This window comes from Lissotriton vulgaris, chromosome 3_1 (genome assembly GCF_964263255.1).
Source record: "Lissotriton vulgaris chromosome 3_1, aLisVul1.2, whole genome shotgun sequence".
Classification (NCBI taxonomy): domain Eukaryota; kingdom Metazoa; phylum Chordata; class Amphibia; order Caudata; family Salamandridae; genus Lissotriton; species Lissotriton vulgaris.
The window spans coordinates 2,094,849,508-2,094,876,374 of NC_141689.1; the positions used below are offsets into that span (position 1 = coordinate 2,094,849,508).

The 26,867-nt window shown below is 50.4% G+C and overlaps 1 protein-coding gene across 1 annotated transcript in view; it reads right to left on the minus strand.

Moving 5' to 3' along the window:
• PDGFRA (platelet derived growth factor receptor alpha) overlaps positions 1–24,697 on the minus strand; it is a 79,776-nt gene extending 55,079 nt beyond the window's left edge. The window contains exons 1-2 of the mRNA XM_086962641.1: positions 24,545–24,697; positions 8,892–9,001 (exon numbers count right to left, since the gene is read on the minus strand). The gene's annotated coding sequence lies outside the window, so the exon portion shown is untranslated. The remainder of the gene's footprint in view (positions 1–8,891; positions 9,002–24,544) is intronic.
• Between the last annotated feature and the right edge of the window lie 2,170 nt (positions 24,698–26,867).

The window sequence follows — 26,867 nt, forward strand, 5'->3', positions numbered from 1 at the left end:
TAGATGTATTAGACTTAGATGTAAACGTCTGGTAAATATCATCTACTTTAGAAAAAAAGAAGGTAGCAAGCTCATCACACATTTTTTGGGATGGAGGGGGAATAAGGTCAGGAAGATTACCAGACAAACTTCTGGTAATTTCATACAATTTTTTACTGGAGTGTTGAGCTTGCTCAATCTGGGCAGAGTAGAAAGACCTTTTGGCTGTTGCTATCATTCCTTTATAAACGGCGAGTGAATCTTTATATCGCTTTCTACTTGCCACGTCATATTTTTTTCTCCACTGCCTTTCAAACTGCCTACTGTGTTGCTTTTGTTTTTTTAATTCTTCAGTGTACCACGATGCTGTAGGCCTAACTCGGTTTTTAGACATAGATTTCATGGGGACCAAAAGATTGGTGGCATGGCCCACCCAGTCGTGGAACTGTGATGTTGCAATGTTAGGATCGGGTGAGATCACTGGTCGCGTGATGTCTAGCTGATCTATCAGTTTAGGATGATTGATATTCTTCCAGGCTTTAAAGGGAGTATGGGGAAAAGTTTTACATTTTTTATAATCCGTGGTTGGGACTCTTATAGTAAAAAAGATAGCGTGGTGATCGGTCCAGGACATTGGCAGAATGTCGGAAACTTGGAGGCCCTTAACGTTAGAGAATATTCCGTCTAATGTATGTCCTGCCTCGTGTGTAGACGAGGTCACCAATTGTCTGAGCCCTAATATGTCCATATCTGAAAGCAAGGTCAGAGTATCGCTCTGGCTTTTGTCTTCCAGATGGAAATTCAGATCACCTAGGACCATAAAAGAGTCCTCAATGGCCAGTGATTCCAGTATGGAACTTAGGCCTGATAAAAAGTCTGCCCTGCCTCCTGGAGGTCGGTAAAGGAGTAGCCCTTTGATATTACATAGGGCACTAAGCTCGACTCTGAACTGTAATGCTTCACAGGAAGTTTCTGGGATAGGTGATATTGTAATACGAAACCTTTCTCTGGCTATAATTGCTAATCCTCCTCCTCTTTTTCCACCTGTTCTATCCTGTCTATAAACTTTATAACCATTGGGTGTGGCAACCACTAAATCCGGCTCGGAAGCTTTATCAGTCCATGTTTCAGTGATGAACAGTAGGTCTAGATTGTGATCAATTATGAGTTCGGCAATTTCTTGTCTGTGTTTGCAGAGGGAGCGAGCATTAATAAGGGCCATGACTGTAAGTATATCAGTATCTGTGGTATATGTGATAGCTGAGTGTTTGAGCATATTGTTAACTATCTCTTTGTTACAGTGCGCACAGTGCATCACATCGTTCTTGGGGATTACTGCCATGTCAAGAAAATGACAGTCAGGTAATAGAGGTGGCCGTAAAGTAAACAGCGAACTACGTGAATAAACAATGCGACCGGCATTATTAATTTGGCCAAAGTTCGTGGCCCTAGGCCCGGTCCCAGCGCGGACGGGCGCAGACGGGCTTGCCTTTGGCGCTCCTTCGGCGCCCCGCCGGCGCGCCCGCTGCGCCCGCCCGCTGCTCGGGCGAGCTGGTGTGACGTTTTTATCCATGTATTCGGTGATGGGGAGGAGGGTGGGAGGGACGATCCACTAGACCGCCAGCCTTCCCCTATCAAATATGGCGCCTGAAGTGGCTGGAAGGTCTGCTCGGCGCTGTTAGTAGCAACGCTGTTCCAGGCAGGGAGTGGTGTAAAAAACCTCGGGCGATGTCAGTCTAACACCCAGGTATAAAACAGATTTTAAAAAAGAGCTGTTTAAAATATTTACACACTATTAAAAATAACGTCATGAGTAAATCAATAACGCTTCTATAATGCTGTATTCAATGAGAAAAGAGGCACCAGAGCGCGCATAGAACCCTCGGCTTCCGCCTCAAGGGTGAAACACAGTAAACACAGTTCACAAAACCGCAAATGTCACGGGGCTTCAGAGTCCGTCTTTAAATACCATGGGAGGGCGGGAGGGACGATCCACTAGACCGCCAGCCTTCCCCTATCAAATATGGCGCCTGAAGTGGCTGGAAGGTCTGCTCGGCGCTGTTAGTAGCAACGCTGTTCCAGGCAGGGAGTGGTGTACGGCCCCCAAAATGATTGAACGATTTACTTTCCACGAAAGACAAAGTGATACATTTTAACATGTATTTCTCAAGGTCACCTTAAGGATGCTCAGGGCCCTGGGCAAGACAGATTTTGTGGGTCCCTGTACGGAACAACTTTGAATTTTGATACCCATGTCCTGCTAATTCAAACCCGCATGATGCCAAGCAATACAAATTTGTATGTAAAACTTTCACAGAATCACACAAAAAAGTTGAAATATATCTTATCATAGGATGACACTGGTTAGAGAGAGACGGAAGCAAAGTTTGGCTGAGAGGTGGACTGGGGTTTAGAGGGAGAAATACAATAGATAGGTCAAATAGAAGATTCACTTTCTCGGGGGGGGGCTTGGAAGGTAGGAGCCCTGGGCAATTGCGCATTTTGCCATGCATTAAAACACCTCTGGGGTCTTATTTACAAGAAAGTGACTCAGCACTGCACCGCAAGCCACTTGACTGCACCACAATGCGTCACTTTCGAAGCACGGGGTTGCATCATATTTACAACAATATGTTGCATCCCTGTGCTTTCCCCTGTGCTGGAGCACAACTGGCTGCCATACGATAATGCAGGCACCATTGCACAATGGTGCAAAGGTGTCTGCTTTTTAGGGGGGATTGTTTTTATGCAGGAAGGAACACCTTCATGCACAAAAACAATCCCTTGGGGTATTTACCTCTTTCTATGTGTGCTGCAGAATGCAGCATGCATAGCAAGAGGAAAAAACGAGGAGAAATATAGTATTTCTCCTCGTTTCACCTCCTTACATTTCCCCTGGCAAGGGATGGATTCTGACGCATTCCCAGGTTTACAAAACATTGTAAATCTAGGAATACAGCAGAATCCATGGGTGTTGCTTGGGAACACCCACAGCAACACCCACGGCACGCCCCTTTCATGCAAAGAGCTGCGTGAAAAGGGCAGTTTTTGCAAGACCACGAAAAGCCACGCAGGCTGGCTTCACATCACCTTGTAAATATGGAGCACCACACTGCGCCACTGGTGCGCCAAAAAAAGTGATGCATCAGCGGGGCAATGGGCTTGTAAATATCCCCTGTGGTCTTTATTCCAAAAATGCCCTCTGTCACCACCCCACAGACATCCACCAAGCAATAGCAGCAACCACTCTCAGTTCCTGGCGTGACTGCACCCACTCACTCTCCCTCAGTCTGCCGAACCAAGAGCCTGGAAGTAGGCAAGAAGGCAAGAGACCCCATTTCAGCAAGTATGAAATCACTGCACTGTCTCCTTGCCAACACTCCTGTCATCACTGGACAATAAAACCATAAAAGAACAGACCTCTGCAGTGCAGCATTACAGGCTGAATCCCTTCAAGGTGCTTCCTATTAGGAATAATAAGTATGTGGCTGATTCAGAAAAGATTTCAGAGTTTTATTACTGACGGGAGTAGCTGGCACAGTCGTGCCTTTGGCGGGAACGTCTCCCTTCTATTAAGCTGCATCGTATTCTTGGGGTCAGGAGAAAGTTTTCTGGGTAAGCAGAGGACAGTAAGATAAACATGGGGTTCTATCAGAGGCGGCCTTAGGCATGTGCAAGCTGTGCACCTGCACAGGGCCACCAAACCCCAGGGGCCACCACACCAATATATATCCATAATATAATAATCCTCCGAGGATGGAGACATATTTGCGTAGCGGCCCCTGGCAGGGATTTGGCGGCCTCCGGCTCTGTTCCACTTCCAAACACCCTGACATCCCCCTCCCCCCCCCCCCTTTCACTGGCCTCCGCGCTTCGCCCCGCCGGGACCCCCTCTTCCGGGGCCCCCTTCCTACGCTCCCCGCCCAGGGCCACCATGAGCCTAGAGCCGCCCCTGGTTCTATTTTTCTGGGGCCTTTCTTGGTGATACGTTTGTTAGATCTACTAGGGTTTGAAAGACGAGGTTCCCCACGTGGCAGTTTTGGGGAGAACCAAACACTGCTGGAGGGTAAAGAGGTGAACTATGTCACCCCGGACACACACTCCCATTCTTGGATTATTCAAGTCACAGCAGGATCTGCTTAAATGAAAACTCTTGGGGCAGATTCACCTACATTTGATGAAATGCAGCGTGGCGACCAAAGTGTATGTGTTGAGTCAAAGGGCGCGAGAAGGATAGCACCATATCTGCTAGTATGCTGGTGTTTCTCTTTCCCACTGCACTGACATACTTGAGGGAGCCTTGCGCCCTGCTCATTCCCTTGCACCATAGCACAAGGGTGTGTGCTTGACGGCTTGCCTAGGTTTTGAACGGGAAGGGCACTTGGACATAGCTTAAAACTTTTCCAAGTTTGTGCAGAGGTCTGTCGCCCCTTTTTTCAGTAAATAGGGCTATGGTTTAAAACTATGAATGGTTGAATGGGAAAGCTCTGTAATCACCTTCGGTACACTCTCTTCATGCAAAGTAGTGCTTACATCAACTTGGTGTTACTTTACTGCAACTTTACAATGCAAAACAAGCTTGTGCTGGAAAGTTAATCCACATTCTACACTTTGTGCCAGTCTGCGTCAATTTAAACTGGTGCAAAGTGTTAGTAAATCTGCTTCTTTGAGCCATATTTGATGGAGAACAGTCAACAGAGGACCGCGTCTTTGCAATCCTACCTTCATCCAAGTATCAGTAAAACTACTGCGACCAGCCAGTGAACCAGGTAAGAACCCTAGAACCCGGAGGTAGTGAGGGCGATAATTAAAGTGGAAATACATCAGCAATTCCCAACTCCTTAGGGGGAGCGCTGCCAGGAATATCAGAAAGCCACAGATTATACAGAACACAGCAACCCGGTCAGTTCTAGGAATAGCGCCTAGATGACATTGGACACCTATCCTGAGGGATAACCTCGGGCCTCCAGTCAGGTCAAGAATTAAGGTCAAGACTTTGGCTTTGGCAATCTTTCTGGGGTTGCAATAGGATGCCTGGAAGTGTCCCTTCGGCCACACCAGCCAGCTAGGACTTTAAGATCGAGCTCCAAAAGTGTGAGGCAAGTAACAAAAGATTACTAGTGGGAGCGCCCTTCCTATCCAGGTATCGAACCTTTGGAAAAAGCTTCCAAGACCTGTGGGGCTGATGGACAAGCCTCCCTCCTTAGGGAAACACAGAGGGCTCCATCCCTGAACTTCAGAGGTCTTTGCGTCAGATGTGTCACACTGAGGGAACAATTTGGGCCTAGTAACAGGTTACCATAGTGTGGAAAGGGCACTACAACATGCAGAAGGTTTGGTTTAGCAACAAGAAGCCGCGTAGTAAACCAAAACCTAAATGTGTCCCAATATACCCCACATCCCCTCCCTCCCAGCACCCCCCAAACACACACGCAACTTCCCCCCTCACCTCGAAAACGCATGCATGCAATGATACATGCGCCTGCCGTGGGAGCGAAGCGAGTCGCCCTGCTTTGTATTCGGCGGTACACAATACATATCCGTGTGTGCGTCGGGGAGTGTGTGCGCCTTCTTAATCTTAAGTCTGCATTTATAAAGGTCTAAAAGATATTATACCGTTGCAGGTGGTGTCACCTGTTTACAGTTTGTTTATCCTCATTCCCCTTGCCGTGATTGCCTCGTGTGAAAGGCTGTGTTACAGGAAACGTGATTCATGTATTTAAAAACAGCGTTTGTACAAAGTATGGCTGGTAGGGCGTGTCTGTTCAGTTGAAAACGGTGTGTACCAGTACAGATTAGTTAGTGTGTATAAAACCCTATGGGCATGAGCTAAAAGGGTCTCCAGCGTCGAGCCTGAGGATAATGTTATGTGAGCCCCAAGAAAGTTTTTTAAGGAATACATCTAAACGTTGAAGGAATGTGGAACTCTCTGGATTGACACTAGAGGGAGCACTGCCCTTCTGTTTTGTCCATATTATAGTCATTAAATCGGAGATTTTGAAGAGCAGGCGCTGAAAGCATCCCTTGCAGGAAGTGCCACACGGTGGCGCCCCAGACTAAGAAAACGCGACCTCGGATCATTTAGCAGACAGCAAAGCTCGTGGAGGGTCGCTGAAACACAGCATTCTCTGCACGAGATGGATCTCTGCTTCACAACCGAACAACCGGGATATTTATCTGTGAAATTGTCACAGGTAACTTTGCCTTCTTTCACAGCTCCACCTTTAAGGAGCAGTTCGCTGCAGCCCTGATAAGCCAACTATGGGTGCGCAAAGAAGGTGGCACCACAGAACTCCACCAGACTGGTTGCACATTCTCCTGCTTCGCGTGTTTGAAGAAAATCATTTTGCATGATAACAAGGGCCCAGCCGCCTGAAACAGGGTGCACTTTTTAACTCCATTATTATATCAATAATCTATTGTCTGTCACTGTTAGGTAGCTGCATTCTTACTTTTTCAACTTTGATACATATTGCATATTCTTGCCCCAAAAAATATAGCATGCTTCCCAAAGCCAATGGGTTTGTCAATGCTTGTTTTTTATTGTATATATTGTTTTCCAAATTAAACTTTGCCAAATTTAAGAAAACTACCAAGCTTCTAAAAACTGATAAGTATGAACACACGTGTTGTGTGAAGGTGCCAAACGATTTTTTTCCCAGGAACCCGAGAAGATGTGTGGAGTACTAGCCCTTAAAGAACTTGTTTAAATTCCACCAGGGCTTAATTTGTATGTGTGACGACCCAGGTTTTTCGAAGGGCCTCGCGAACATTGCTGCCGAATTCCAGGGTTACGAAATACAGAGACTTTCTTATCTTTATTTCTCCTCGTACCTCTTTCTTCCACCGCCCTTCACTCTGTCTTTTACTCTTGCAGATTTGTATCCCTTCTTTCTCCCTTCGTTACTAAAAATATAAGAAGAATACCCATTAAGGGCGTAATAGCGCTGGCTGCCGGAAGAGGGCAGTGATTTGACACCCCATGAGGGAAGTGACGCTTTGCTCACTATGAGGTGTGAGGACAGACATCTTTGTAAGCAGGCTCGCAGCTGTAGCACACCTCCCTTTGCACCTCCAGCGCCCTATGCTCTTGCAATTGGGGTGAAACGCCCGGGGAGGGCGGGCAGCTGGCCTCGCCATATGTGTGAATCAGGTCTTGGCCTCTCGTACACTGTCCTGCCTGGGTTTCAGCCGCACTGCCCATCCTTTCCCTGCCACGCCTCGGACAGCTCAGCGTCCGCAGCAGACAGCGCCACTCCCTGTAAACCGCAGAGGGGCGGGTCACGTGCTTGTGACCTCATCTCCAGGGGCTGGCGAGAGCTGGAGGAGGGAGGGGGTCCGCGCGGTGCTTGTCTTACTCTTAGAGCTGATTCCGCTATACAGAGTGGGTGTGACCGCGGTTCCTCACGTGGCTTCGCGTTTCAACATCTCCGAAGAGAGGCTGCGGGTGCATGCATGCCACCTTTTTGGAGAGGGAGAATTTAAAGCAGTAATTGGGAGAATGTGGCCCCCATATCCCCTGCAATCCTCCCCGCACCCCCCATTGACTTCTATGAAATCAGAGGCAATTTCCGTTAATGACTGCCAAAATAAAGATGTTGTTTGATTCAAAACTCGGGAGGCTCCCGGGCGAATCGGGTGTCAGGGAAATCTTATGGGTTTTGGGGGCCCTGTGCTCAAACATATTTTGGGGGCCCTGTTGAGACAGCTTTAAATTGATGGTCCAGTTTCAGCTTTTTCATGTCTTCTTTGGCCAAGTCCCTGACACTGCGCATGCACACCGGTCCAAATTCCAAATGTGTTTACAGCTAATATTCGGGGACAGTGATGCTTTCAGTATTGTAGCACAACAGCAGCAGCTCACTAATATCACTGCAAATAATCTCTCCTACACCCTCTGATTTCCGTTTTGGGATGGCCTGCTGTGATCTAAAAGAAACGTTGTAACTGGATGTTGCATGAAATGTAAACATAATTTCTCTGAAAATGTCTGTATTAGACACTCACACATCACCCATATTATAAATAAATAAAAGGATAAGGTATTCAAAACAATCTTCATAAGAATTATTCACGGTCATGGGGGGGTGAGGGGGGGGGGGAATTAAAGGCTGGGGCCCTGGGCATGGGCCCACTTTGCCCATGCATTAAAACGACTCTGTCCGGTCTATTGGCATGCATGTGAGTCACATCCCCGCCTGGGCCTCGATGGGGCTATAGGCTCAGAAGGTTCCAGGCCTAAGGAAGGGGGCGGGGTCACGGCTCATTACCTGGATGGAAGAGTCGTTGAGAGGTGCGATGGCACCCGTGGCTGCGCTCACATTTAAACTTCTGCAAGAGGGGGTCCTGTGGCTATGCTGGGTGCTTGTCAACAATACATGGTTCAAATATTGTGCACAGAGGGCACAGGGAGCGTGCAGAGGGGTGTCCTTCCAATCCATCACATAGTGTCTAACCAAAGCCTCAAAGGGCCCGAGTTTGAAACAAATACACAAGATGACGTGAACCGTTCGACTGAATAGCGCAGAGCAGCACCCCGGGCGCGAGTTTAAGCCAGGGTGTGGGCCACGTGTTTGGGTTGATCGGTGATGGAAATGTAGCTTTATTTGTTGACATATCAAAGCAAACACCAACCGAGCAAAACACAATATCCTACACAAAGCAACATACAAGTAAGAACGTATCGTGCACAACAGTCAAAACTGAATGCAGCATAACCACAGTACGGCAACACAGCATTTCAAGAATGCAGTCTAAAAACACAGCAATTCAAAAACGACATAACGCCTCACCCCACAACAACATGCCACACCTCAAATATGCCCAAACTTTCTTGTCACACATACCACCACCAGAAGCTTGCTTTTATATGGTAGTAAAAAATGTTTGCACAAAGCAATGCCTTAACTTACCCCCAATGGTAAGACGTAGCGCCTGTCAAAAACGTGCTATTGCCAAACACTTAAATGTAAGGATCCTTCTCAGACAGGTATTATATGAAACACATGATCCCCCACTGCATCTAAGATGAGAAATGTATTTGGAGAAAATGAATGTCACACAGAGCAATGCCTTCATGTAGAAACAAGTACAGAAACAAATGGTACAGGTAATATGCCTTTATAAGGAACCCATTACTGATAAAAGTTGTAACAGAAAAATTATTTTACAGAGAAACTATTACTGAAGAATGTAGTAGGAAACACTTTACAAAGAAAGCGCTCCCAGGGGATACGGTATGTGAAAACGATTTTACATGGAATCTACTGTACAGTTTCATAAGGACAAATATATTTACGGAATACCCAATACAGGGAACAAATTATATAGAAATTTCTATCCAGGACAACGGTTACAGAAAAGTGTTAACAGAGAAATGCCTTTAAAAAGAAACCACTGTATAAAAATATATTACTAACATGTTTGATAACTTCATGACTCTGTAAACTAAACTTCTAAAGCCCGTTCTTTTAGAAGAAATCTTTCTCTCTGCCCCGTGGTGAGATGCACCCGGCCTCAGTGCATGCAATGCGAAATGAGAAGTGCAGGTGCTCACTGACCCAGAGTCTGTTTGTAAACGAGAAGTGCCAGGACTCTTTTATTAAAGTGGCGCATCCACGCATGCTGAGGAGCGCAGACACTCTACCCATGGAGATCAAGACGTGCAGCTGCTGAGCACCCGCCTGTGCCTGTCTCTTTAACTGCCTGCTCATGTTCCGAACCATTACCCTAACTCTAAACTGAACCCTACTGGTACCACTTCACTACCCAAACCCTAACAAACCCTAAACGACCCAACCCAGTTCATTGCTCTAGTAATCCTGCCCTTTATCTCTTATAATAGAACTAACCCATCCCTTGTTTGCATCTGTAACCACTGTACTCAAGTAATTCGCCTTCATGTATTTCCAATTTTTCGTTGTAGCACCTTACAACATGTCTCTTTCACGGTTCCTCTGCAAAGGTGTTTCGTCATTTATGTTTCTCTCCAAGGTCATCTCGTGATATTTCCTGTACATGTGTGTGCCCGTGTGAATCACTGGTCCCCCCCAGGGGCGCGCACCCAGTCCTAGTTACGAGCTGTGGACAGAGCCCCAACAAGCCAAGAGTCATGAGGCCCCAGTCTAGGTGCGCGCAGAGGCGATGGGTGCACGCGTTCCTCTGGAGTGCGCAGGCGCAGCCCGGGGCAGAGCATGGCTGAAAGCACCCTTTCCTGCCCAAATAACCCAATCTCAAAGATGTTGAACAATCACACGCGAGTTCTGCCTTGTATTTGACTAGTCCTTCATATGCATGTCCCTACATTTCAGTACTAGGACACGCGAGGGCACACTTTGAACTCTGTGACTAATATAAAGTGGGAAGGACCACCCCCTGCAGCGTACAAGGGCAGGGTGAGGGGACAGGAGCAGAACCTGTCCTCACTCGGACAGCCCTCAGTAGTAGCCTGGCTGTTTATCTCCCTGCCTGCCCTGGATAACCGCCTCTGGGACTTCAAAGCGCTGCTTCAAGGGAGCCTCCCTTCAGTTAATCACACGCTGCCAGTGTCTGGGCTCCTGGGGTCTGCTGCAGACCCCACTTTAATGAGACCGAGTAGCTTCTAAATGATGTGTGTGGGGGTGGGGGTGGGGCTACCTGGGGATTAAATATGTAGTGCTTAAAGCAGCGTTTTCAGGAGTGCTATTTGGGTTAATCACAAGTTGGGTATCTGTAGGTCTGGCGTGTGCTGCAGAGGCAGAGCCGTCTAACAAGAGACTGCAGCCAGCTAGTGACATGCAGTCTTGGCATGCGGTCTCCCTATGTGCGGACTGAACATGATGAGGTGGTTGTAGTGTTCAACCCCCCTCTTTTAATCACGTGCTGCATGTGTCTGAGGTTCCGGTACTTGCTTAAGCATTCAGCGTCTGGAGCGGGGTACTGGGGGCTCCGTGGCCTCTTGGGGTCTGAGGCCATCAGCTGAGCTAAGCATAAATAACACGAGGGCATCCAATGATCTTCCACCCCATCTCTGCAGTTTTCAGAGTCCCCGTTTCTCTGGCTCGTTCCACACACGGTAATAGCGGGTCTGGTAATAGAGACGCATTACCGTAATGGCGATATTAGCGGCCACCTTTAACTGGACCCATGGCCACTTTCAAGATGGCGCTCAAACTTCCGTCTGCAGAGACAGCTGCGCCTTGGTGTTTGGTCGGGAGACGGGGCCTTATGGTGCTCGGACACTGGCTTCACTACCTGCAGCCCCTATGCATTGCCATGGGGTGGGCGCCTCCTTGCATAGGGCTTTTCCACGTCCCCTGTGTATTGCCTTGGGGTGGGCACCTCCTTGCATAGGGCTTTTCCACGTCCCCTGTGTATTGCCTTGGGGTGGGCACCTCCCTGCATAGGGTTTTTCCACGTCCCCTGTGTATTGCCCTGGAGTGGGCACCTCCTTGCATAGGGCTTTTCCAGGTCCCCTGTGTAGTGCCTTGGGGTGGGCTCTTCCTGGCATAGGGCTTTTCCACGCCGTATTTGAGCCCCCGCTCTCGGGCGGAGAGCGCGACCGCGCCACGTTTTCACAGCTCTCAGCCCATGCGAGGAGCACAGACACTGCCAGGAAAGCAGCGGCTCTGCGGCCAAAATATGTTTTCCAAAGACATGGGCGGTAGTTTGAAGCAGCCTGAACGAAAACATGCCGCCTCGTCGCTTTCTCGAATTTTTATTACACTGCTCAATGTATCTTTCTACGAAAGGGATTCCTTCAGCCAAATCTGAGATGAAACAAGCACTGGCAAGGCCAATAGATCTGGTGTAAGCCTCAGGTGCCCATGCATGCAAGCAGATGCATTCACACGTGCTTTTTACATGCTTTGCATGCACAAATGCAATGAATGGCATTACAAGTAGTCTCACTGGCTTAGCCAGATTTATTACAAAACTATCAAAAAGGATTGCCATCCGTATATAATGCATATTGATGATGAATAATCGGATATTACTAACAGCGGGTGATTGACTAACGCATTTCGGTGCTAAAATGGAACCAACAGGAGGGGACAGAGAGAGCTAAAGTAGTCCCTCGTGTAGTTCACTGCAAACGCTTCAGGAGGCTACAGGACACGCCCACGGAGCATTAATTGAATACGCCACTGGGCCGAGGAAGGGTGTGATTGGGCTGTACCTGCTGTCCCAACTCAGATGGGAGACGCACCGCTTTTGAAGCATCTACATGGACATGTACTATGTGTTGTGAATTTGTACGACCCTATTGTGCTCGTCGTGCCTGGGTGGATGGCTCTGCCCACCCTGCGAAGGTCAGTAGGCGTTGGCGTGAAAGAATTCCTCAATGCATTATTCGTTTCTATGTTATTGGGACAGCGAGAAGAAATTCCTAAGGCCCTCTCACAATAGCTTTCTTTTCCCAGTGAGACCTAAACGGTATTTCCGGTTTTCCGCTGAGCATTAGAATTAGTGTGTGAGTCACTACGATTCCGTTAGGACGATTACCTTTGTTCGATTCTGTTTGGCTGACCTCTGTATTCGAGCTCAGCGCCATTAGCACGTGCAAGGAGAAAACGTCAATCAACACCCGGCAGCCACGCCTACCTGTCAAGCTAGCCTGCCACCCATGGAGAGAAGTGACCCCACATCCGGTTCAGAGGAAAACAATACTAACGTGATTAAAATCATTCTGAAGCCCCAGTAGACAACTTCCCGAAAGGTGTTGTAAATACCTTCAAATGCATTGAACCATGTCAATGAATTCGATCATACGGTCTCGCGGGGTGATATCTTTTAAACTGGCTTTTTGCTTCTTATATTTCATCCTTAGGTACCCATATCCAAACTGCATGTGCGTCCACTTTCGCTAACACTATTCCTAGGAGGGCTCCATTTAAGCTTGTTATTATCATCACGATGTATTATATAATAATTATTATTATGTTGTCCAATAATAATAATACATCCTGATTATAATCATATATTGCTATACTGTGTTGGCGTTTTGATATTTTATTATTATTATTAGTATTCATAATTTTACTGTTATTAGTGTCGGCACTGGTTTTATTACAGTATAATGTGTTCATTGTTCTTTCGATGAGGTACTTCGAATATGGCCAGTTAGTTTTGCGCACTTTTTAGATGTCTGCTTCTTGGTTGTTTTAGCGCTGTTTGTGCGCTCGGGTGCACGGCCGTGTGTGACACGGGGTCCCCCCTGAGCTGCTTCAGTGGGGGGCTCACACCGCCCGTGTGTGACACGGCGTCTCCCCAGTGTTGCTACAGTGAGGTGTTTTAACGGCGAGTGACTGCCTTGGCGTCACATCTCTTTGACGTTCATTAGATCCTGGTTTAATGTACAGATTGCGAATGCAACACATAGCGGGGTACGGTGCTTCTATATAAATTCTTAGGATTATATTATTTGTAATAAGATAAAGGCGAATATATTATTTGTAATAAGATAAAGGCGATTATATTAGTTGTAATAAGATAAAAGGTGAAACGATATAAAACCGGCAGGATTATAGTAAGGTTTCATGGTTACTATTCGTTAAGGGCGCTTTCCTTGCCCTGGTGAAATTTCGCGCCTTTTCTGCCTGTGACTCACATGGTCAAGAAACGTCCTAGACATTTTAGTTTAGTGACGCGCATAACATTATCCAAAATAATGTCTGTTCCCTTGCAGGCTCCTCTTGAGGTTTAAAACAACTTGAAACGAAATCAATGCACGCGATGCCTCTCAACGCCACTCTTCTTTTCATCTATTTTTTGTTTTCGTTTTAAGAAGCTAAACAAACATAAAATGAACATCTGGGAACTAAAAATCTGTGCACACAGCGAAATTATGTAAAATAAACAGACGCTGGATCGCATCGTCTAATAAATGCAATTGCTACATCGAAATATGTCCACCAGAGGGCGCCAATGCTCTGCCTGCGTGTGCTAACATGTCGTATGTTGACTTAATGATATTGGAAAGTATTCATCTCAACAAAGAAAAGGCGCCATTTTAGAGAAATTCTATCGGATCCACCAATGTCTAGTATTTTTTGAGTTTGAAAATGTTTAATTTTAGAAAGAAACTCAAGAAACACACCATTCCAATTCGTACTGAGTTTAAGAATGATTTCGAGCAAAAACTCACAAGATTTGTTGATTAACAGCAAATTTGTTTCCATCTTTATTGAAACAAATACTAAATGATGCTGAAAATGAACACATTTCGCTGTCAGATACCTTCAAAGTGTAATTGCATAAACATATATGCTCGTGAAAGACGGTGTTCATTAGGGATAGTAAACGAATTAGCTGCCATGACCGACATAACACGGCCTAACTACTCTTAAAAGAAGTTCGGCCGCTGGCTCTTGCCTCCCGTCCCTCTTCCTCCCTTGTCCCCGCGCCTCTCCAAGCTCACATTCTATCAATACTTTCCCGAATACAATCTTTATCTCCGCGTCCACCAGGCACGCTTTCTTCTACAGCCACAAAATGCCATAAACCAAAGGGCCACGCCAAGACCTCTATCTGCAGCATCTTATCATCATGGGGAGGTCTGTGCACGCTCCCAGCCTCCCACCCACCCAAGCAGGCTCATAGCAGTTGGTGATCCAGATTGTTTTTTGTTTTTTTGCAATTTTATGTAGTGCGAACTCGAACGCAGGTATTGGGGCGCTTTACACGAGCACCAGTTACGTTACACAGACACATTCCTTTTTGGTAAGCACGGGGAGATTAAGTGACTTGTCCAGAATCACAGGATGTTGAGCCGACGCCGAGACTTCAGCCTGGTACCCCAGTTTCAAAGTCGGCAGCTCTGGCCGTTAGGCCGCACCTCTAAAACTCTATGCATGGCTGCCAGACCTAATACACCACACCCCTTTATCTGTCGTCCAACCTATCCATCTACCCGGCCACTGGCCCACCAACCTATTTGCCCGTCCAACGCTCTGACTTCTAAAATAAATACTAATAAACGAAACTCCACCTCTCCAGCCATGCAAGCTCGCAGGCCTACCAACACATCAATGTATTCACCCACAAGCCTATCGGTCTGCTCGCCTATCAGCTCTTTGGCCTGAAATGACCCAGGTTCCTTCCATAAACCAATCCAGCCTTTCTTCCACCCACCTACATATCCATCCATACAGGCCCATCCAACCACATATCCACCCATACAGGCCCAACAGTAGTCACTTAGTTTTCAAGCATAAACATCCAAGTAAAACATCAAACTGAGATTCAAATTATGTTCGTGAGTGTGCGTGCGTCTTATTTTTATTTTCTTGCCACATCAGGATTAACGCTGGGTCCGCTTTTGATCTTGCTTGCTCTGTGTTTTCTTGCTAATCGCTGGTTTTGTCCCATAGAGATGGCTTCTATACATTGATCCCTAGGGGGCAGCAGAGCGCTATCTGCAGCCGAGCCGGCAGGGACCATCAGGGACCAGATCAAAGGAAGAGGCAGGGTCCTGGCACCAGGATTCACCCACTCACGCAGCATCCAGCGAGTCCCGGCGGGGCCGCTGCCTCTTCAAGGAGCCCGTTATCCTGGACCTCCCTGAGTGCGAGGCCGGGGCCCGGCCCCCGCTGGGCTCCGGAGCTCTCCGCCCACGCAGCTCTCCCGGCGCCTTCCAGACTCGGCTCCTCTGCCCGCAACCACATGTGTCGAGCGTCGCTGTGTGCACCAGGACTATACCACCGTGCACGAGCTTAGTGCTGGTACTATGTTATGCAGCGCTTTTCTACTCATTGCGACTGCTGACAAAATTCAACAGCAAATCAGCGCACACGCGCAATTATCTCACCGCAAACTATCCGAAGGTAGACATACATTTGATGGAGGGATTGGAGAATGAATCCTACCAGAGGGCAAGCACCGCTCAATGCACTAGTGCACACCGGAGAACCGAGAACGGGCGTCACCTGCCCTTGGTGGCGAGTGTGTGCTCGGTAAGTGGTGCACTAGAGCGAGTCCCAAACTACCAGGGGAGAGAGGCAACAGGGGTGCATTTAGGAACAGTTGCTGGGACCAGTAGAACACAATAATGCTGGGCAGACACGAGTGCATCAAAACCCTGCCACAGACACCAGACCAATGGAATGTTAACCTACTTGGCAGACAGATCCAAGCGAGTGCAGCAAAACAAGGTAACAAGCACCAGCCCAAAGGCATTTAAAGATGCAGAGCAGACACCAGTGCAGCATAGCCCAGACATCAGACCAATGTAATATACACTTGCAGCGCAGACACCAATGCCGTTGTAGCAAACCCCAGTAAAACACCAGGCAACTGCACCAGACCAATGGACTATAAACCTGCAGACACCAGGGCGAGTGCAGCAAAACAAGGGGATAGACGCCAGGCCAAGGGCATTAAAATCTGCAGAGCAGACACCGGTCCTGGAGCAGCAAAACCCAGTAAAACACCAGGCCAATGGAATATAAACCTGCAGAGCAGACACCAGGGCGAGTGCAGCAAAACAAAGTAACAGACACCAGCTCAAAGGCATTTAAAGCTGCAGAGCAGACAACAGTGCTAGTGCAGCAAAACCCAGTAAAACACCAGACCAATGGAATAGAAACCTGCAGAGCAGACAACAGTGCAGCACAGCCCTGTAACAATCACAAGACCGGGACAATATAGTCCTGCACAGCAAACACCAATACAAGTGCAACATAACCCTCTAACTGACACCAAACCAGTGTGATATAATCTCCACTGCTGACGCTGGTGCAGCATAACTCTGCAAGAGGCACCTGGCCTGTGCAATATAACTCTGCACAGCAGACCAGGGCAGCATAACCCTGGAACAGACACAAGAGCAGTGCAATATAACCCTGCACAGCAGACCAGGGCAGCATAACCCTGGAACAGACACACGAGAGTGCAATATAACCCTGCACAGCAGATACAGTGCCAGTGCAGCATAACCCTGGAACAGACACAAGAGCAGTGCAATATAACCCTGCACAGCAGATACAGTGCCAGTGCAGCATAGCCCTAGAACAGACATCAGACCGATGGAATATACCTGCAGAGCAGATACCAGTGATAGTGCAGCATTACCTAGTAACAGACACAAAACCAGTGCACTATAACCCTGCAGAGGCCAGTGCTAGGGCAGCTCTAGGCTGGCGGACAGACACCGGAATTATTGCAGAAACTCCTGAAGGGACAGACATCTTCGTCAGGGCAGCAGAATACGACGAAGCAGATAATACACCAGCATACACCAGGGGGGGGGGGGGGCTGGGAGGGAGGAATCTATTCGGATAACGCGCCAGCATGGCCTCGGAAGAAGGAATGGGTTGGAATAATATGCCAGAATGACCTGGAAAGAGGGACTCTGCTCGGATAATACACCAGCACGTACCTGTGGAGAGGGAATGTTTAAGGTGTCTCTCAGATGCTCCACTGCAGGGTACATAACGGCATGAAACGCCCCTCGCTGGGCTCTGAGCGCTTTAAGTTTGGGACGAAGGGCGCTGAATGAAATCATCACAAGCCCCCGAGCAGCAGGTGTCTGTGTGAGATGCGACTCCAGGCGCTATCCGCGCTTCATACATAGGCGGAGGCGCCCTGTGTTCAGCATCGCACCCGTGGCACGTGCCGCCTCGCGCTTCCGGTACGTGAAGCGCTCCCCGAGCGGTCAATTAAGTCTCGAGAGGGGCGTGCGTTTCTAGAGCGCGCACACACAGCTCGGACACTGCAGCCAGTGGGACACTACGGAGGCACAGCTGTGCCCTGGCAGTGCGACTGGGTATCAGACGGATGGGGCACCAGGGCTGCACGCACCAGTGCATGAACCATAACAACAGCGCGGCTCTACGTTCACACTGAAGGCCTTCATATGTCCATCGTCGTCGCCTTATTTGTTCACCCGGAATGAAACTGTGAGTGTGATAAGACTGTGACGAGTGTGCACTATGGCCAGGGGTCGAAGGGCATATAAAAAGTATGTGAACGGTGATGCTGCCTCTGCCTGCAAAAGGGAGGGGTAGGGGGCGGGGTGGGGAGGGGGAGAGTGTGGGCGTGGCTAAAATCCCCAAACATTCTGTAACTTTTTTCGTTTTGTTCTTTCACCTTCTGGTAACTACATATAAAATAACACACAGCTTAAACGAAAATTCATAGTTAATCAGTGTGAAATGCACGATGGTAGTTATGAAACCTCAATTAGGCAATGCACCCATCAAATCCTAGTTGGTACAGTGGAGAATAGTGGCTTGTGTGTGTTTAGTGCTACAAGGCCCCAGTCAGTGACAGAAAGCACTGTGAACATGTAGGCTATTATTTTAAACGTGCATACACAGAGTACAGGCCGATACAAAATGCGCAAAAAGGTTCAAGATAAAAAGTGCTTCCAAAGTATAGATTTTTAGCAAGCTGTTGGTAGTGCTGATTGTTTTTGTCTTGCACCCTCTTTTAAAAGCACACACTTCCCAGCTTAGCTGGTTGCTCCCTTACAAAACCACTCAACAAGCATGCCTGTGTGTCACCAGGAAACTCAAGCTATTCCATCAAATAAAGCCCATGCCGCTTTTCTGCTCCCTTCACATTTGCACATTGACCAGTTGTGCACATCGGCATTTCTTTCAGGCAGTGGTACCCAGGCAGGAAGGCCAGTTTAGCTGTCTGCCGCTCCCTCGGTTTCACAGCATAGAAGAACCCCCCCCCCCCCCCCCTTATACTTCAGTTGAAGCATCTCAGCTGTAGATGCTAAGGGTCCGGGACGGGTGACTTTTGACAAACAGTAGGGGGGCTGTTTTCCTAAAGTGTACCCCTCAGACCCCTCTCGCATCGACCACTGACTGCTGGGGCCATGTGTCTGTGCAAGAAGCGCACACACATTCCACAACCTCACAAGGGAGCACCCTGCAAGCGGGCACACAGGTGGTGAAATACAATGAGGACACAGAACTCCACCCAGCTGCGGGTGCCACCCTGCTGTGTCACAAACAAAGTGCGCCTTTTGTCGGTCGCTGCCAGCATTTCCGACAAGGAGTTATACAACCAGAAAACACATTCCATCTAGAAGGCAACTTCACGACCCCCTGGGAGTGAGCATATCACGGCGTGTGTACCACGAGTACACACCCCTGCCTTTTGCAGCACACCCCACAGCAAGTCTGTCAACAACCCCGGGGTGCTTGCAACTCATAGCGACCACAAACACCCCCTATCAGTCGTTGTTCAATCACTTCCTCGTTTACTTTTTTACGACGTATGTATGTCGCAAATACACAATGGAAATTCGCGGATGTGATATAGAAGTACAACAAATACAAAGGCATCAAACAGCAATCACAAAGTGCTTTGTTGTTGTTTTTCGACAAGAACCAGCACATCCCACCCGCGTGCTGCTCGTTGCGCATCTTCGCCCTCAAAGTGGGCACGGGTCTGAAGCGCCAGCGGGGGGCGCTGAGCTCCGCTTCTCGGCTGCCTCTCTGTTGCCCCCTGCCCATGCTGATATTTGTACAGTACGGTTCATCTGCGCCTGTGGCACCACCCGTGCCGTGCTGGACTTCTTTACTCCTGAGCTGCTGTGCTGTTTCTGTGCCCGGGATGCAGCTGTTGCGCTCCCGGCGCCCCAGATGTTCACCGATGGCCGAAGCGTCGCCCAAAACACTACCACAGCGGACAGTGGTACAAACGCAGGGCGAAGGCACCCCCTGCTTGGCCATATAGAACAGGTAACGCAGTCAATTTGGCACCAGCGCCCAGTGCACCCACAACAGAGGCACCCCTGTCGCGTGGATACTCACGCCGGCGCCTTCTGTTCGGCCACAGACGAGAGGAGAGGTACCTCAGTCACTTGGGTACCTACGACCGGCGCAATGCTAGCGCCACAGCCACTTGGGTACCAACGCCACAGCAGAGGTACTTCAGTCACTAGGGTACCCACGCTGGGCGCCTCCTGACCGGTGTAAGAAGAGATAGTACTTCAGTCACGTAGGTACCCACGCCCGGCTACCCATGCACGGCCACTGCACTAACACCCATCCACTGGGGAACCCGTCCCATGTGCGCCACCACAACACTGGCACGTACTGCAGTTACGTCCCCGAGCACCAATCAGCTGCACAGACACCCACGCTCAGTGCCTCCCCAGAAGAGGCACTGCAATCCATCCGGGGTACCCCAAGCAGCGTTTGACGCACCGTCGCAGCACGACCACCCAAGACACACGGGCGCCCACGCCGAGCGCCCCTGCACAACCCCAGCACAGGCACTGTCTGCCAAATTCCAATGCCACAGCCGCTCGCGCAGGTCGCCTGCCGAGAACAGCCACCTTCACCCGCATGGGCCCAAACACATTGCCCCTGCACCACCACAGCACAGGCACTTGTGACACACGGGCACCCACGCCGGGTGCCCCTGCAACACCACAGAACAATAACCTGAGACACACGAGCACCCACGCCGGGTGCCCCTGCAACACCACAGAGCAATAGCCTGAGACACACGAGCACCCACGCCGGGTGCCCCTGCAACACCACAGCACAGGCACTTGTGACACACGGGCACCCACGCCGGGTGCCCCTGCAACACCACAGAACAATAACCTGAGACACACGAGCACCCACGCCGGGTGCCCCTGCAACACCACAGAACAATAACCTGAGACACACGAGCACCCACGCCGGGTGCCCCTGCAACACCACAGAACAATAACCTGAGACACACGAGTACCCACGCCGGGTGCCCCTGCAACACAAAAGCACAGGTACTACCAACAACTGCACAGGCGCACGCGCTCGGCGCCTGCCGAGAAGAGCCACCTTCACCCACATGGGCCCAAAGACAGCGTCCCTGGCACCACCACAGCACAGGTCTAAGGGTGAACCAGCAGTGAGCTCAGTGGAAATGAAGAGGCGCAGGACCAGGGGGCACGGGCCAAGCTAACCTCAGGGAAGGACGGCGTCTCGGGACCGCGACTCAGGCGGACAGGGAGGGGACCGTGGCCATACGGAGCCCAAGAGAAATGCCAGCCAGCATGCGGCAGCCTCCTCAAACGGCCTAAAGCACGCGGGGCACATTCACGATGAAATGCAGTATCAAGAGCAGGACATTGGGGCCCGATTGTATGTGGCCATTGCCACAACCCCGCTATAATATTGTTGCAGGGGCAGAGGGGCGAGAGGCACATTGCATTGGCCTTCGGTCACCATTTTAAGCTGAGCCAGGTATCTACCCTGGAAGTCACCGTCAGAGGCCAGTCCTTAACTTGTATACCTTTATCACGTATTTCAGAACAGAGCCAGTCCTTTACCTGTGTACTTTCGTCATCTGTTCCAGAACAGGGCATTGTGCACAACCCATTCTAGGCCAGGACATTTACGTGTAGACTTTCATCACGTATTCCAGAACACAGCCAGTGCTTTAGTGTGACTTTTATCAGGTATTCGAGAACAGGGCATAGTGCAGAGTATCTGAGGCCAATACTTTACGTGTAGACTTCATCGCCTATTCCAGACAGGGCAGTGTTCGCAGCCCATCCAAGGCCAGGCCTTTCCTTGTATACTTTTATCACTATTCCAGAATAGGGCATTGCTCACATATGATCTGACGGCAGTCTTTTACATATATACTTGTATCTTGTATTCCAGAACAGGGCATTGCTCACATCCCATCAAAGGCCAGCCCTTCAAGTGTATACTTTTATCACCATTCCAGAATAGGGCATTGCGCACAAACCCATCCAAGGCCAGGCCTTTAAGTGTATACTTTTATCACCATTCCAGAATAGGGCATTGCGCACAAACCCATCCAAGGCCAGGCCTTTAAGTGTATACTTTTATCACCATTCCAGAATAGGGCATTGCGCACATATCATCCTTTACCTGTAGACTTTATCACCTATTCCAGAACAAGGCATTGCGCACAAACCATCCGAGGCCAGGCCTTTGCGTGTATACCTTCATTAACTATTCCAGCACAGGGCCCTGTTCACAGCCCGCCTGAGGCCAGTACTTTACAAATCAACTTCCATCCCTCCTTTACGAATCTACTTTCATCGCTTACTTCACTACAGAGCATTGCACCCAAATCATCTAAGGCCAGTCCTTATGCTTTTATCACATTTCCAGAGGAGGGCATTGCGCACAGTCCGCACACACACTTGGATCTCAGTCCTTTGCCTATATACTTGTATCACGCATTCCAGAACAGAGCATTGTACACAAACTTTTGGTGGATGCAATGCCAGCAACCACGCACAAGAAAGACAATGAACAATGCACAGAACAAACCCGCGCAGAGAGGCCAACCGCATCTTCAGGAAGTTATCTGCTGTGGATGCACAACTTTCCGTTGTCGAAGCCCAGGCTGATACCACAGATGCACAACAATGGGTCCAAACGTTGTGGCTCGCACGAGGAAGGTGCAGTTTGTAGGAATAGAAAGAGCGCAGAGGGACCAGGGAGGCACGCTACGGTGGGCCTTCTTCCCGTGGTGCAGAGGCCTGTTGAACCCTGCTGCCAGCCTCTCTGCCCCGTCAGCCATTGGCCTCAGTGTGATACACAGAGCGTCTCTCCGGGTTATAGCGGCTCTGCGGGTCCCTCCTCAGAGGCCACACGTCCCAGCCCTGGGCCTGCGCCGGGCGCTGCGCTCCGCAGCCGCCTCCATGTGTTTGTCATTAGAGGGTCCGTGTCCGGGAGGCGGCAGAGCCGGCAGCCGCCTCCCCTGGGGCTCCCGCTGCAGCCGGCCACTTCCTGAGCGGCACCGTGGCTCGACCCTGGGGCTGACTGACAGACCAGAGAGGGGACACCCTGCGTGCGCAGAGCCTGTGGCTATGGGGGCAGAGAGGGGACACCCAGCGTGCGCAGAGCCTGTGGCTATGGGGGGCAGAGAGGGGACACCCAGCGTGCGCAGAGCCTGTGGCTATGGGGGCTAGAGAGGGGACACCCTGCGTGCGCAGAGCCTGTGGCTATGGGGGGCAGAGAGGGGACACCCAGCGTGCGCAGAGCCTGGGGCCCTCCGTGTGAGGGGGCACTCAGACTGCGCAGACCTTGGGCCCCTCTGCAGCCGGCCACTTCCTAAGGGCACCGTGGCTCGACCCTGGGCTGACGGGCAAGAGAGAGGCCGGCCAGAGTGCGTAGATCCTGCGGCTGAAGGGGGGGCGTGAGGGGGCACACAGCGCAGTCCCCGCGCCCTCTGCAGCCGGGCCCTTACCGAGCGGTACCTCGGCTGGGTTTTAGGGCTGACGGGGCCAGAGGAGAGAGATGGGGCGGGAGTAGGTCGGTAAGGCCCTGGCCCAGCCCTCCCCTGTCCCCTCTCTCTACTTGGGGCCCCCAGTCTGCAGCCGACCATTTCCCTAGCGGCTCCGCGCTGTATCCAGAAGACTGAGAGGGAGGTGGGAAGGGGACAGCAGCGTCCCCCAGAGTAGCTCAGACCCACCATAGCGTGCACAGGGGCCCGCCCGTGTCTGCAGCCTGCCCGTGTTTGCGCGGCACCGCGCCTGGATCCCGAGGGCTATCGGAGGCAGCGATGGTTCCCAGTCCAGCTCAGGCCCGCAGGCCCTCTCGCTTGCTGCAAGCCCCTTCCAAAGCGGGCCCGCGGTGGATGCCCCAGTCTGAGGGGGGCATCCACCGCAGGGGCGCTGAGGAGTCGCAATCCAGGCCTGCAAGCTCCCAACACATCATAGACCCAAATGCGTCTCCCCCCTGCACGAGATACCTCTGAGACACCCCTACCCCGCACTGTGTAACCATTCCAGTGTGAACTTTCACCAGACTGCCCTGCGCGAGGTACCCCCTCAGGCATCCCTACGCCGCCTCCCTCCCCCTGGGTGATGATACATGTACTATGTGAACTCTCGCTAGAACCTCAGTCCAAGGTACCAACTCAGACATCCCTCTGCGCGCGCTCTCAGCTTCCTCGGCATACGTGGCTCTCTGCTTCCTGCTGCATCCTCCTCATCTGAGCCCCAGACAGGACCTTGGTACGTCTCGTGGCGCACACGGCACTGGCAGCCTTTGCCGCCACTTGAAAACACGCACACCAGGTATCATGTGAGCACCCCGCTCTGTGTGTGCGATGGCCCCCCTCGAGCAAAACCCGACCATCTCCACTCAAGCCCGGCTCCATCGCGGTCCCTCCTAGGAGCCGGGGCAGGTCCTTGGCACAAGAGCGGCCAAGGATCACGTCACCTCCAGAAAACGCCGGGAGCAGACGGGCTGCCGCACGGTCCTGGCTCCGAAGCGCAGCGTTTTCATATAAAGTGCACAACCGGACATCTCACCTCAAGAGTCACCCACCGACTCCGAGATGTGCCTAAATCCGCCACTCCGCAGAGGGCAAATATAAGGCATTCCATCCATCCAGCCAATACCCCCGGACCACAATCAACGCCAGTCCTGCAGAGCACCGCTGCCCACATCTGCAGACAGAAACTCAGCCCTGGAAAACAAAGCACAAATCCTTCTTTTCTGCACTGAAGTACGTCTCACCAGTAATCACTAAACATAACCTCAAAATAGGTCCGAAAAAGTAGTTTGCAAATTGTGTTCGAAGCACACGTTCTCCAAAACAGCGTGGTTATAAAAAAAATACAGAGCGTAAAAGTCGGCCTCTTGCTTACCTTTCCAGTTCCAATAATCCAAAATAGTAAAAATCCAAGAAAGTACCCAAAAAAGAAAAAGAAAAACAATCCAGTGTCTTTGCGCCTCGCTGCCACTCTGTCCTCCTTTAGTTTCCCAACTGTGATGGTCTCCGAAACGCGCGTCTTGTAATTGATTCAATGTTATAGCCCATCCTTCTAAAAACTAATCATCTGTTTAAGTAAATAGCTGTCAGGAAATGAAACCCCCACCTCTGCCGCCTCCAGAGTAAGAGCCCAGGGATGGGAGCCAGGCGGGCGGGACAGCCGGGGGGCTCTTACTCTGACAGGGCTAGGTCTCCTCCTCCTCCCACTAACCCCGCCAGCAGCAGGAGGGGAGATGCCATATGTGGATTTTGGTGGCTTGGACTGTTTTTTTGCAATTGCATGGAGCGAAAAAAACTCAGCTCTCTGTGAACATTGCAACATCTACGAGTTTCATGAATGGGAGCCCTGCGTGTTGTTGCGCTCCGAGAGCCGGGCATGGAGACACTGCTGGGGCGAGGGCAGTGTGCGTCCTGGGCACCCAGAGAGCCGGGCAGGGAGACACACTGCACTGGCGAGGGTAGTGTGCGTCCTGGGCACCCAGAGAGCTGGGCAGGGAGACACTCTGCACTGGCTTGGGTGGTGTGCACCCTGGTGCACCAAGAGAGCCGGGCTGGGAGACACACTGCTGGGGCGAGGGCAGTGTGCGTCCTGGGCACCCAGAGAGCTGGGCAGGGAGACGCATTGCACTGGCTTGGGTGGTATGCACCCTGGTGCACCAAGAGAGCTGGGTAGGGAGACACACTGCACTGGATTGGGTGGTGTACGCCCTGGTGCACCCAGAGAGCTGGGCAGGGAGACACTCTGCACTGTGGGTGGTGTGCGTCCTGGGCACCCAGAGAGCCGAACAGGGAGACACACTGCACTGGCTTGGGTGGTGTGCGCCCTGGTGCACCCAGAGAGCCGAGCAGGGAGACACACTGCAACGGTTTGGGTGGTGTGCGTCCGGGGGCACCAGAGAACTGGGCAGGGAGACACACTGCACTGTGGGTGGTGTGCACCGTGGTGCTAAAGAGAGACGGGAATATTTATATGCCCATACTGTAAATCAGGTAGCATGTGTGTGTGTGCGTCCCTGTATTCTAGTGCCGTTCTGTGTGTGTTTGTGTGTGCCTGAGTCTTGTATGTGTGCTTGTGAATCCTTATAGGTGCTAGTATGTGTTCTTGCATGATTGTGTTTATTCCATGTATGAATATATATTGAGTACCATTGTGTGTCTCTTTTGTGCTTGCATGTGTATGGTGTTTTTGTATGTCTTCTATACTTGTTTCTATGCGTGTTTTGATATGTGGGAGTGTCTCTGCGTTCTGTGTGTTACTAAGTATGTGTTTATCTGCGTGTCTGTGTGTGTTCACGTTCCTCACATATGTTAACTCCTGCTGTGGTGGGCACAGAAACCCCCTTTAGGCAAAATGTTGAAACTTATGTTTTTTAACTTTCTCAAGCTAAAACATCCGCATCAGTAGACAGGTTAATATGATTATTCCTGCAACAAAATATTTCTCAAACATACCGATAAGTAGGTAACTCTATGAGGCAGCACTAGGGGCTCTCGTCTTTGGGGAGAACCGAGGGGGCACTGGCTTGAGCCGTCATCTTGAGTTGGCTTTAGAGACACTTTGGGAGGGAGGCGGGTTCAGATATCAAACGTCGTTCGTTGGTTAAAAAAAAAACGAGAGTCTTCCGCGTAAACAGTGTGAGTAGTCAGTCTGGTGCGTGTTTTTTGGCGGGCTCCACAGTCTGGCTTGTGTGCCCCCGTGAGTAGGAGGCTGGGCATGGGGCAGTGCCCGCTGCCTTGGCAAAAATGCCTGACAGGGGATTTTTGCTTAACAGCGGGACTGGGGAAGTCCTACAAATGTGTAATAACGGATGTACGTCCCCATGCCACCTTTATGAGGGGGTGTTTTGGAAGCGCCTCGGAGTGTTTTCACAGCGCATGTGCCAAGCACACAAAACCCATTGAGAAGCAGCACACAATGCCTGAATGTGTACGGAGGGAGCAGCGAGCCGTGTGTTCTTTGGCAAGTTTAGTTTTTAATAAAGTTAAAACCGGTCGGACAAGGAGGGCCATCTGACAGAGCAGGCAGGGGCTGGCACTCCGTGCTCACCCACCGATCCCCTTAGAGACACACGCTGAGCTGTTTATGTCTTTCCTACAGTAATGTGTGCGTTGCGGATGGGGGCTGAGCATGTCGAGTGCCTCGATGGTTTTTGCAGTGTGTGTGCGCAGTTAGTGCAACGAAGTTAATTGGCCTATCC